The following is an 11991-nucleotide window of genomic DNA, read 5'->3' on the forward strand; positions in this document are numbered from 1 at the left end:
GTACAGCATTTATTTTTTATAATTGCAAAAATGTGAGTTAGTGAATGGGGCCTCCTGTGTATGCACGGCAAACTCACTGTCTTCCAAATTAAGCTACTTTCCCAACCTGCTGTGAAAAGTGCTTTCTGAGCCAATTATTTGTTAAGCATTTGTCCTTATGAAGAGATTCTTTTAGTCTACAGAGAAATAGGCTTTCTCTCCTTTCTGTTTTACCTGTGAATATGATTTTTGAATTAAATATAATCACAGATTCAGTGGGGGCTGAAGTCAGAGTGGAAATTAATAGCTCTTACTATTGAATCTTCACACTTTGCAACCACTCAGCAGATGATTCGCACATTATTGTCCCTTAAATAAAACCCAGCACCACCTGCCCAGTGCCTTAACCCCTCTGTACTTCCACACAACCTCTTCAAGCTCTCCCTAGTTTACTCAGCCTCAATAACCTGGTCAGCCAGTGCAAAGTATTCTCAAAAGCCTGGCTTAGCAAAGTGCCCTTGGTCAGATCAAGCCACTGAACTAAACTGAGTCACTAATTAATCACAGAATTGTTAGTACATTCGATGGTGTACTAGCACTGTCTGCAGAATGTGATCAGCCTTGAACTCTAGCGGCAATCCCTTATGATTCTACATCATCACAGCCTTCTACATAGTAATGAGAGACACCTCACACATAAATGTCTGCATAGGTATAGCTGCACATAGAGCCTGAGGATTGCCCTCAGCAGGTAGTTCTTGTGCAGTGGACTTAGCCACATTACTGTGGGTGTATACTGTGCACAATGACCAGCCCCACAGAGGCTAAAGGAATTCCAGAAGGTAAGACAATACCATTTGTCAAGCGGCCAGATTAAGAGGAGTAAACACCACACATATCTTTCTCATTAAGATGAAAATCATTCCCATAAGCTCTTTTCTTCTAACTGATGAGGTGTGGAAGGACAAAGAAACTAAGGCAAAGTGCTTTGTGCTCATTACTTCAATAGCCAAAAAATGTAGTCCTTCAGCTTCCACCCAACTTGGGTTTGTAGACAACTTCTCAGCCTCCTACCACAACTCTCAGGTCCATCCATTCACTTTCTGTGTGAAAGAAGAGCTTTTGAGCTCTTTGACTGTCAAGCTATATTTCTGTGTTGTTTCCTGTATTTTTGCATCTAATGGTGTCTGCCCTTCCTCTTTCCTAATTAAAAGCAAAGCCTATGAGGACAACTAATACAGAGCAGCAACTGGAAGGAACAAACTGGAAACTAACAGACTTCTTCCCATTTATGCGCTTCCCACATGAAAATACGAATGAACAACTTTCTGTAAGAGTCACTGGAATTCTTATCCCCTACACTTCATGGAATAGCTAACTCTTGAAGGAGTGGAAGCTCATGACAGTGACAATCATAACACTGTCCTGGGAGGACAGATGAGAAAGTTGGCATTCTTCTAATCACCACGAGGACATGAAGTGGGGTGAGTCACTTACTTTTACAAGTGGGCTTAAAGTGGAAGGAGTGGCAACTAAACGAAGTTGCCTCTATATCATTAAAAACTATAAGTGCACGGTGACAATGACTGATAATGCTGACGCATCATTAGACATGACACAAAAAATGTCACAAAGTAATGGTTTAGTGGCTCTCTGCAGTGCTGTTTGATGACAAGATGCATCTCCTACTGCTAAAGGCTGGGTACTTCTGTGTTCCGAATAAGACAGTACTCTATTAATAGACAACATTTTTCATACTTAATTCTGAATCTACTTTCCAGATGGTACCTAAATATCTCCAGGCCCCAGGGCAGAAGAGAAAATTGGAAACTGCTTATGCAGAATCTCAAAATGAAAAGCAGAAAGAAACAGACCAGTTCCTGTTTTCTTCAGTTAGGATATTCCCATCAATTTTTAGGAGCAGATGTGACCACCACTTAAGGGAGCAATTCAGCTACACTGGGGATGGTAGACCAGTCACCTTTGGTACCGGGAGAAGTATGGCCATCTCAACCTCACAAAAGGCCAAGCCCAAATATTTTATTACTATTTACTTTCCAGAATCCAAAATGAAAACAAAACGTTTTGATCCAAATCGACAGTAGACAATGAAGCCCATATTTGTCTTCATTTTGATAATGCTATGAATGGAATTAAATTCTAGAGTATTTATTTGCAGAACCAATAGATACTCATAAAGTTGTATCTATAAATAAAAAGAAAAATATTAGCCTTCATCCTGGAAGACATAATGAGAAAAAACCTAGCAAACACATTACATTCTGATTATATCTGCGTTGGCTGATTAAAATTTGAGGGCACGACATTTGCCTAGAAGCTAATGAGAAACTAATTGTTCTGTGTTTGTCATGTTACATAAATAACGTCAACCAAAAAACACAGATTGTAAGAGAATAAGATACTCTGAAGTGGTGAAGACAGATATCCCTATAGGAGATGTAATTATATTAAGAAAAATGCAGATTTATTAAAATAATTTTGACTTCAGAATATCTCATGATCAAGCATTGTAATGTCCCAACAGCTGAAACCTCGCATCTGCACCTTACTTGAGCTCATCTACTCAGTCTGCTATAAAATCCCCCAGAAAAGCAGGAAACAAAGAACAGGTTCCAGTATGAAGAATAAAAAAACACTCAGTAATAAAGTTTAGTCATCCATAATAAAGACTATGGTGGTATATTTTCTCATCAATTGTTATTTTCAAGCAAATATCTCAATACACCTGTTGGCTAAGCAAAGGGAAATCTTTATTATACAGTCAGCCTTTTTATGTTCATTGCATTTTTTTTTCTCATTTCAGAAGGACACAGACCTCAGTGTAATGGACTTTTTTCAGAGATGGGGTCACCTAAATCACCGTGAATTCCAGGTAATCTCGAGTAACTTCACTTACTCTCCAAATACTTCCAGTAACTTAAAAGTGAATTAACATAACAAGTAGGACAGAAATACATTGCAGGATCCAAAATGAAGCTAAAGACAAAAAGTTATACGCAGTCCAGTGCCGACTGTATAATATACACGATACCTTTGACTTTTAGCAAGACAAACCATCAAAGAAATAAAGTGCTTTTAAAAGATGGGGAGGAACTAGAGACATTATGAAATAAGCAGAAAATGGTGTGGCTTCCAGGAGTCGTTTCTCTTTGCACGTACTATGAGACTCTTGCTAGGCAGCGTTATGGAACAATCATAAGCACAATATACTTCCAAGTTAGACCCAACTTCCATCACAAGTCATTGTCTCTTCCTTCATCCATCCTTCATGCACAAACACTGAACAACAAGGGCTTTATAACTGCCAAATAATGCCTAAGGGCTTTACTAAGGGGTTTGTCCTGTCTAACATTTCATAACACAATATCATTTCCAGTCATTGTGCAGTGGGTCTCAAAAGAAACCATGATGGACGAGAAGAGCAACATTTCCATATTGTTTAAGCATGGAATAAGCCTAACTCAACACAGATCTCTGTTTTCGCTTGAAATTCATTTTCTGCAGAAGCCAGCATACTGATTTGTGGGTAGAACCTTAAGCCCTGGCAGAAGCACAGTCCCAAACTCAGGTTCTCAGATAAGACTGCCACAGTCAGCCAGTCGTATGTATTTTTATGCATCTGCTATTTTTTAAGCATATACTTTGTTTATATCATTTCAGGAAAGAAAACATCTCAGAATTTTTTGTGCATTCTGCTCTTCCTCTGAGGCACAGAGGAATGCAGTTAATGTGCAGTCTGTCCTTCAATACTCATCAGTAGATACAAGCATCTCAGCAATACTGATAGCAGTTTATTAGTGGCTTTCACCACATGTGGGGAAATGATACAGAGAAGATGAACTAAGGTGAGTAAAGCACCCCTGAGAATTCAAAAATATAAAGAACTGTATACAGCAGCATATGCCCTTTTAGCAGTGCAGCCATACACCTTCAGAACATAAACCCTGGGTTATACTGGGTCCCTAAACACACACACACACACAAAGTTCAGGAAAGTGATTTATCTATATTCCCAGAATAATCCTGAGCTTAGAGACCACACATAGCTTTTGTCCTACATGTACTAACAAGGGTATAGTTATGCTTTCCCTTCTTCCTTTTCTCTCTGCAATCTTTAAGTTCTTACAGCACACTGTCACAAAGAGATAGGCAGTTCCTACACTCAAAGATTTCCAGCCTCCATGAGAATTGGCAGGCCTGCCCTTGAGCATCCCAAGTCTAATAATCAATTCCAAAGTCTTTCCATTTCCTACTCACACTCTCCAATTGGTAAAGCATCGTGTATGAGGTGGGCAGCATCAGCAGCACCAATGCCAGCCCTGCAGCCGCTTGTTGTGAAGGACTGGGTCAAGAAGAGGCTGGATAAGTAATGAGCATGGCTAAAGAGCTGTCTGTCCTCTGCAGAGGGCTGATCAGAATAAGCCTCCAGAGTGCCCAAGGCACCTCTCTGCTGAGTAGCATTAGCCTGAAGGTTTTGGCAGTATTTATATATCTGGAAACATGAATCTATCACTTAGGAATTGTTCATTTCAGACAACAAAGAAAGTGAAGCTGAGCTCCCCCAGGCCACCTCAGAGTAAAGCAGGTTTTAGATGCAGCTTAGAAATTTGCAAACACTGTCTCTGGCATGCCCAGCTCCTTTTCATTTGACTCATCCTATGCGGCTCATAGTGAATTCCTGGAGAAAAACTGCACTGATTGAGTCATTGAAACCAATGATCTAATTGTTGACCCAACACCAAAGCCCTTCCTGAGGCTGTGCAGTCTGGTGGGAAGAACATTGTGCTGGCTGTTATGAGACAAGGTCAGTCTCACCAGCTCTGAATAAACTGAGATGTTGCTAAAATTGGAAAAGAAAAGCAAGAAAATGGAAAGAAAAATCAACAGAATTAAATTCAACAGCTCAGCCACTTTTATTTTTTATTATTATTTTGTAATACAAGCAATAGGTTATTTTGCATAGACAATATTCAGACATTCTATTTAATCATATTCCATCCTTCTTGAGAACTACAAATAAAGCTATTGATTTGCTTTAAGATCTGATGGCCTTCTGGGTTCCCTTCCTGCCTGGGTCCTGTGATTCTTTTTCTCTCTTCAAACTGGTATTGTGATCCAAAGGAACAGAGTACACCATAGTGCCAGGACACGGCTTAACCATGGGAAAGGAGATTAGATTTTTGTTGATCAGCCCTGGGGCATGAAGAGAAATTGCCAAGTGAAATACAAGAAGGAAACAGCAAGAGGGGGAAGGAAGGCTGCAGGAGAGGGCAGATGCCAGCTTCTGGGAAGGAAAGGAGCAGCAGCTTGAGGTGGGAATGCTGCACAGGGCATTCTGCAAACATAAGCCTTCTTGCATGGTTGTTCATGCTGGCCACCAGCACTCCACAGGACACGTGCCGACACGTCCACTCCAATGTGCATAAGCAATTATTGTCTTGGATAGTCACTTTGGGTAAGGTTCACTGAACTGACACTGTTATACCTCCCCACCTCCCACAGCAGGGGCTGAAGCATAAGACCCGTCTGCCGGCGCGGTTTTCCCTTTCTCATTCTATCTTTTCCATTATTACTTTTTTAACAGGCATTTCCTAACGCCGGGTGGCGGCCAGGTCCTCTCCTCTCTCCCCCGCCTCCATCCCACCAATGCTTCCCAGCCGGTTCCGGCTGCGGGCGGAGTGCCGCCCTGTCGGTGCGGTGATTTGGCGATGCACAGCGCCGGCAGTGCCTTCTCACCGCGCTCCCTCCGTGCCCCCAGCGCAGCGGGTCTGAAAACTCATAGACACGTGCGCGTGTGCCTGCCTTTCTCTAAGCCCGTGAGAAACCGCTGGGAGGGCAGAATGGTAAGTAATTTAATAATAATAATAATAATAATAATAATAATAATAATAATAATAATAATAATAATAATAATAATAATAATAATAAATCGCGATTTCTTTTAGAATCAAGAGGAGAACGGTCGGTGGGGCACGGAACCCACAAACCCCGTGTCCAGCTGCGGCTCGAGACGGGTCGGCTCCGGACTGTCCGCTGGGGGTGGGGGGTGGGGGGTGGGCGGAGGGAGGCGTCCCCGGCTCCTCCTCGTCGGGGCGGGGGGCTGAGGGCGGTGTCTGCGGCGTGATCGAGGTCTTGTATGGTCGGGGAGCTCGTCTGCTGATGGCGAGAAGAGCTGGTTCACCAAACCAGCCGTGCAATACATCCGTCGTTATATTTATTTCATTTCATTTCATTCCATTTCATTTCATTTACTGCATTTTATTTCAATCCACTACATATTTTTATCTCATTTTTATTTTACTACATTTAGCTTCATGATAAAATTTTACAATGTTGCTGTATTACTTTATCTTATTTTTTTGCTTTATTGTAACGTGCATGTTCTGTTTCATTCTTCTTTTAATTTTAATTTATTTATTTTAGGAGTTGGACATTTATATCTCCTTTAATCCAACCAGGGGAACAGTAAACTTCCTGACTTTGTGGCTCTGTAGGGTAACTTTCTGATTCTTAGCAATGGGTCTGGTTTTATTTCTATATTTAATATAATAATTAATATTAATATAAATATAATAATATTTAATATTTAAATATTTCTTAAATGTTTGTTTTATTTATGCAATAACTAACCAATGCTTACTCTGTTTTCTGTGGGTATCAGAATCCTTCCTGTAGAAAGCAGCTGTAAGTCAGTATTGCTTAACTTCACCATTAGAGAAGGCTGTTCAGGCCTTCTGTAATGATAAGTCTGTCTTACCACTGTTCAGGTAACACTTCTGGGCTATTGGCTATCACTGAAACTGATTAGATTCCATCTGATCTACAGTATATAAGCAGAAAACATCAAGAACCACCTTAATAAACAGATTTCGTTGGTTTTCTTTTCTTTTCTTTTTTTTTTTTTTTTTTTTTTTTCTGCCCGCCCAAAGGCAGTAACATGCAGGTTAACACTTCCCACAGGTACAGTTGGATGGGCACATGGATGCTTTTGATGAAAGCATGTTTTTGCTGTTAATGGGGTAGAAATAGGAAGGAAAGGAACTACATGTGTTTGTACATGTGTTTATGTACGTATGTAAGTATGCAGTAGATGAAACTTAACCTGAAATGCTGATACAAGGTTTTGGCTACCAAGGAAATGGGAAGATTTGTTGGTGCAAGACTTAGTGGCATTCTCTTGCATGGCAGTGGCTGCAGATGCAGCACTGTGGGTAGCTGGTGGCAGAGGGAAGGCCTTCTGCTCCCTGGTGACTGCAGGCACATGGATAGGAGTTGTGTGCCCTCACCCAAACATATTGTGTGTGTTACCTTGCCAGAGAGCATATGGCTGGGTGTTCTGATGGCAGCGTTACTGCAAACTGAAGCAGAAAACTGTGAGCAGAATGTACACAGATACTGCTGTGTGACATCTCAAGAAGTGGGGTGGGAAGCCCACTTACCGACCTTGCAGCAGGCTGGAAGTAAGGGAGTTTAAATTCTTCTGATCCGTGTGTATGACAGATGTTCTTGTCTCAAAACTGAGCCTTAATGTGCAAAGCAGAGTATCTCCCATATGAGGAAAGGGTGAGGGATCTGGGTCTGTTCAGCTTGGAGAAAAGAAGACTGAGGGGGAAGCTGATAAATGTTTATAAATATCTAAAGGGGGTGGAAGCAAATTGGGGAATCCAGGCTCTTCTCTATGCTGTCTGTCATTAAGACAAGGAGTAATGGCCTAAAACTTGTACATAGAAAGTTCTATACAAACATGTGGCAGATCTTCTATATGGTGTAGGTGACAAATTACTTGGACGAGTTGCCCAGAGGGGTTGTGAAGTCTCCTTCTATGGAGATATTTAAGGCTGGATTCCTGACTGTGCAACCTACTGTAGGGTACCTGCTTTAGCAGATGGGTTGGACTCGATGATCTCTTGAGATTTCTTCCAACCCCTGTGACTCTGTGATTCTGTGAAGTGGGAATCCAGATTAGAGAGCAATACCAAAAGTATCAGGATGGCACGAAATAGTGTGAAGTTTTTCTTGAAAATTGAAATGAAGGGAAATCTGATCATCTCCTGCATTCTGTGGGCTGAATTTTTAAATGATGCTTTGGGATGATTTCTTTAGAACTGTCTGAAAGTCCATGCTGGATGCTAGATATTAAGTACCAAACATGCACAGAGCATGGGATATTTAGTCTGTTAGAAGGAGAAGTCTCACTAAATAAGTTGTTTCACACTGAAGAGACTCAGCAAACACAGCCACAGGTAGCTCTCATTGGAGCACCTTAACACAGTTGTGTTAAAGTGATCAAATAGAGAGATATTCAAATCAAATAAGCACAGTCCAAATGCTTCCCTGTCTGCCAGAATATCTGTATGACTGTTTATGTTTTCCAGAAGGATAATCAAACTGTTCTCTAGTTCAACTAATACATTTCATTAGTAAGTGAACTTAGCTAATAAGTTTCTCCTAACTTGGAAAAGTGCTGAAAATTTTGTGAATCGAGGCTCTAAATGAGACTCCTTTGCCTGCCTCTGCAGAATCCATGGGAAAACAAGATCACAGCTGTTGCAGGGTTTCCATGTTTAAATAATGCAGATCTCGTTTAATCAGAAGTACGAGAAATGTTTAAAAATGTATCTTAGCCTAATTCAGGAAATCATTGCAGCATCTGACAAATTTTAAGCTTAGCTAATTGCGTGCTGAAGACTTTTGATTTACAAGGTTATATTTGTGGAGAAATAGAAACTAAAATAGCCATACTTAGAAACCACCTGTGTCTTTTTGGATAATATTAAGCCCAGTTAACATTCCTGAAATGAACACTAATTATTGAATGGAAGACTGTTGCCTGAAATATTGCACATAGTCATGCATGCCCGTAAAGTTAATAAAGCTTTAGGAATGTTGTTAGGGAAGTATAAATGCCTTTGTTGCTTCCACAATAGCGTTGGTACCCCTTGATTAGCATCAGTTCCTGCAGGTAACTGTCAGGTAATCCTGCACAGGTAAAGCGCCTTGTAGTCATTAAAGACAACTGAACATTTGTGATTTTGCCCTTGAGTTAAATTTAAGTATCATAGAAATGCGCTATATGTCAAAATTCCTAAGTGAAGAATTGCCCCTTAAGCTCCTAAGAGGTCTTTTAAAACCTGAATGCTTAAAACAAATATTCGCTTTCATATATAAGTCCGTGGTACTAAGGTTAGTACCTCAGATTTCACATGCTCAGAGACCTCTGCCCCTTGAAAAAACGTAGCTGCAAAGAAGAACTTGTGCTGAAATCAAATCACTTGGAGTGCAGAGTGCCATTCGTCAGAGCTCTGTTGTTCTTGAAAGTTGGCTTCACAAGTTGTCTGCTTGCCCTGCATGTTGTTTGGTAATTCGGTCATAAAAATGTCAGACCAGTCTACCATGGCAGAAATAGAGCTGCATTTGTTGGAAATTACAGGTATAAAACTGGGGGTTAACATGACCAGGGCGCTGCTCTATTCAGCAGTCAGTCAGTAAGCAGGGTTTACATCTAGACGAGGTGTTGCTATGCGCTGCACAAAGCCTTGCTGGGTTTGTTTTTATTGTGGTGCTGGTCCTTGGCTTCTCTCAAGGTTACGAGAAGATTCTCATCTCTTCTAGAATCACAGAATTCTGTGATTCTGTGACTCTATAGCTGATGCTTGTGTTCAGCCTGAGAGTTAACACTCATTTCTTTTCTCAGAATGAGATTTACAGCAGCCTTCTTTGGCCACAGAAGTGTAAAAAATGGGTATTTAAAACATATATTTAGAGAGAGTAGAAAATCTAAATACTTAATGCCATTAACAGTACCAAAATGTATGGCCACATTCAGCCTGAGTGCAGGGACTAATTTACAAATACTTCACCATTAAGCGCTTTCACCCCTCCAACAGCACAATCTAATGTAAATAAAGTGTTTCCATCCTCACCGAGTTCTTTTTCTACTTCGCTCCTGAGCTGCTGGGGTCAGCACAGAGTGGCCATTCCTTCTGGGCACAGCTCCACACTTTCTTGTTCCTGTAGCCCTGCTGACCCGTCAGACAATCTGCAGAAGTGATAGTTTATAAACAGAGCAGCAGGATCGGAGCACTGAGGTTCACCAAACACAGGAGGCTGAGTTTTAGCAGTTTATCAGTAAGTGAAGGTTTTGACTCCTCTAGGTTATATGATCCTATTGCCTGTTGAGCTTATTTTGTCTCACTAGTTATAACACGTTCGTAGAAGCAGGCTGGGGTACTAAGTGCATATGTTGTAAAGTTTTTGAACATATGTTTTGAAATATAGCATGTAAAATAAAAACTAAAAACAGGGACAAATAAATAATAAAAAAATACCACCCTTCCCCCCCCCCCCCCCCCAAAAAAAAAAAAAAAAAAAAAGAGAAACGGTTATCAGGGGAAATAAGAATTGAGCAAAACTGATTCTCCAAGTAGTGTCTCACTTTCTGTTATGATTTAAAAATGATTGTTTGAGTCCACGTTAAACTTAATGTGCTCTAGTTGGGTTTTACATCCCATGGTGTGCTGTGTTGTTCAGTGCATGCAGAATATGGAACAGATGGCTTGGGAAGGCTGTCAAAAAGACCTGCTGGGCCTTTTCTGGTGTTACCTTCAAGCAAGAGAAGGGATGAGTAAATGTGCTGCATTTTTTGGCCTTAGCACAGCATTCAGTAAGCCGAGTCTTCTGAAAGGATGCTTACTCAATCACAGTAACAGATATCAAAACAAATATCTATTTGGGAGCAATGAAACAATAAAATTATTTTAAATTGAGATGCGTAATGGAAAAAAGAAAAGGGAAAATTGCAGCGGAGGAGTAGGAAAGCGCAGAACGTTTGCTTGAAGGGGCTCATCAGAAGGGCTGAATAATGCAGAAAAATAAATCTATTCAGGAGTCTCACCATCCTTTAGATATTTTAAACACAGTGTAGTAGGAGCTAAATCTTGCAGTCTTTAATTTTGATACATATATTTTTTTAATGATGATTTCAGAGGTCTCCCTATGGAAATAGCAGCTGCGCCCTCAAGACCTGCTTTGTTTTGGCATCAAACACCCAGAGCACGTAGGATCTTCTAGCTACAATCAAACTATGTATTTTGCAGAGAGAATCTTAGGCATGAGAATCAGACCCCAGTGTATAAACCAGAGTTTACAAAATGCTGTGTACTTTTCGGAGATGTTTGATAAACTGAGAATATATGCGTGCACATTTCTGGTGTTAAAAGCAGTACACAACAAAAACTTCTCATTTGCTTGCCCACTGAGATTTGGATCTTGGAATCTCATTCCCACAGCTGCATACCGCCTTTTTAAACTTTGATTGAGTTAAGCAGACATCCTGTTTTAAGACAAATTGACTAAAAGTTCTACATATTAAAAAATGCATTCTGCCTTTAGGTTCCAAGCTTACAGAAATGGAGAAATATGAATGTTGCAGAGTAAGGAATACGGTTTTCTTTGCTGTTTGCTGAATTTCTCTTAACTCTAAAAATGTCCATGCAAAGTGTTCACTGAGAGCTGCATTTCTTGTGTTACGAGAGTGTCATGATTTACAACTTAACTGCTCTTGCTGGATTCCTTTACATGTTATCATTTTTCGCTCATCTGCTAAAGCTGAAATGTGCAGCAGTTATTTCATTTTCCATGGCTTTGCAATGCATTTATCTCAGAGCTCTGGGACATTAATGCCTGTTGAAGATGGTTCTACAGCACCTAAGTTGAAAATACACCTTTATGCTGTCTCCCCCAAGTCTCTGTCTTGGTGCTGGTTTTTCATTACCATGTTTTAGGAAAATCCTATAGATGTTGTCATGTTACCTCTATGGAAAGGAAAAAAAAAAAAGGGGGGGGGGGGGGGGGGGGGGGGGAGGGGAAGAAACATGTAAAATACTGTTGAACTCATTTTGCTTGTGGTTTTGAATAGCTTTCAAATTAGAATGATTTTCCCAGATTTTTTATAGGCTTGCCCAATCCAGCTGTATATTTTATATGCTAATC

The sequence above is a fragment of the Coturnix japonica genome, chromosome Z (assembly GCF_054131305.1).
Source record: "Coturnix japonica strain WE chromosome Z, WE-NBRP24, whole genome shotgun sequence".
NCBI classification, from domain to species: domain Eukaryota; kingdom Metazoa; phylum Chordata; class Aves; order Galliformes; family Phasianidae; genus Coturnix; species Coturnix japonica.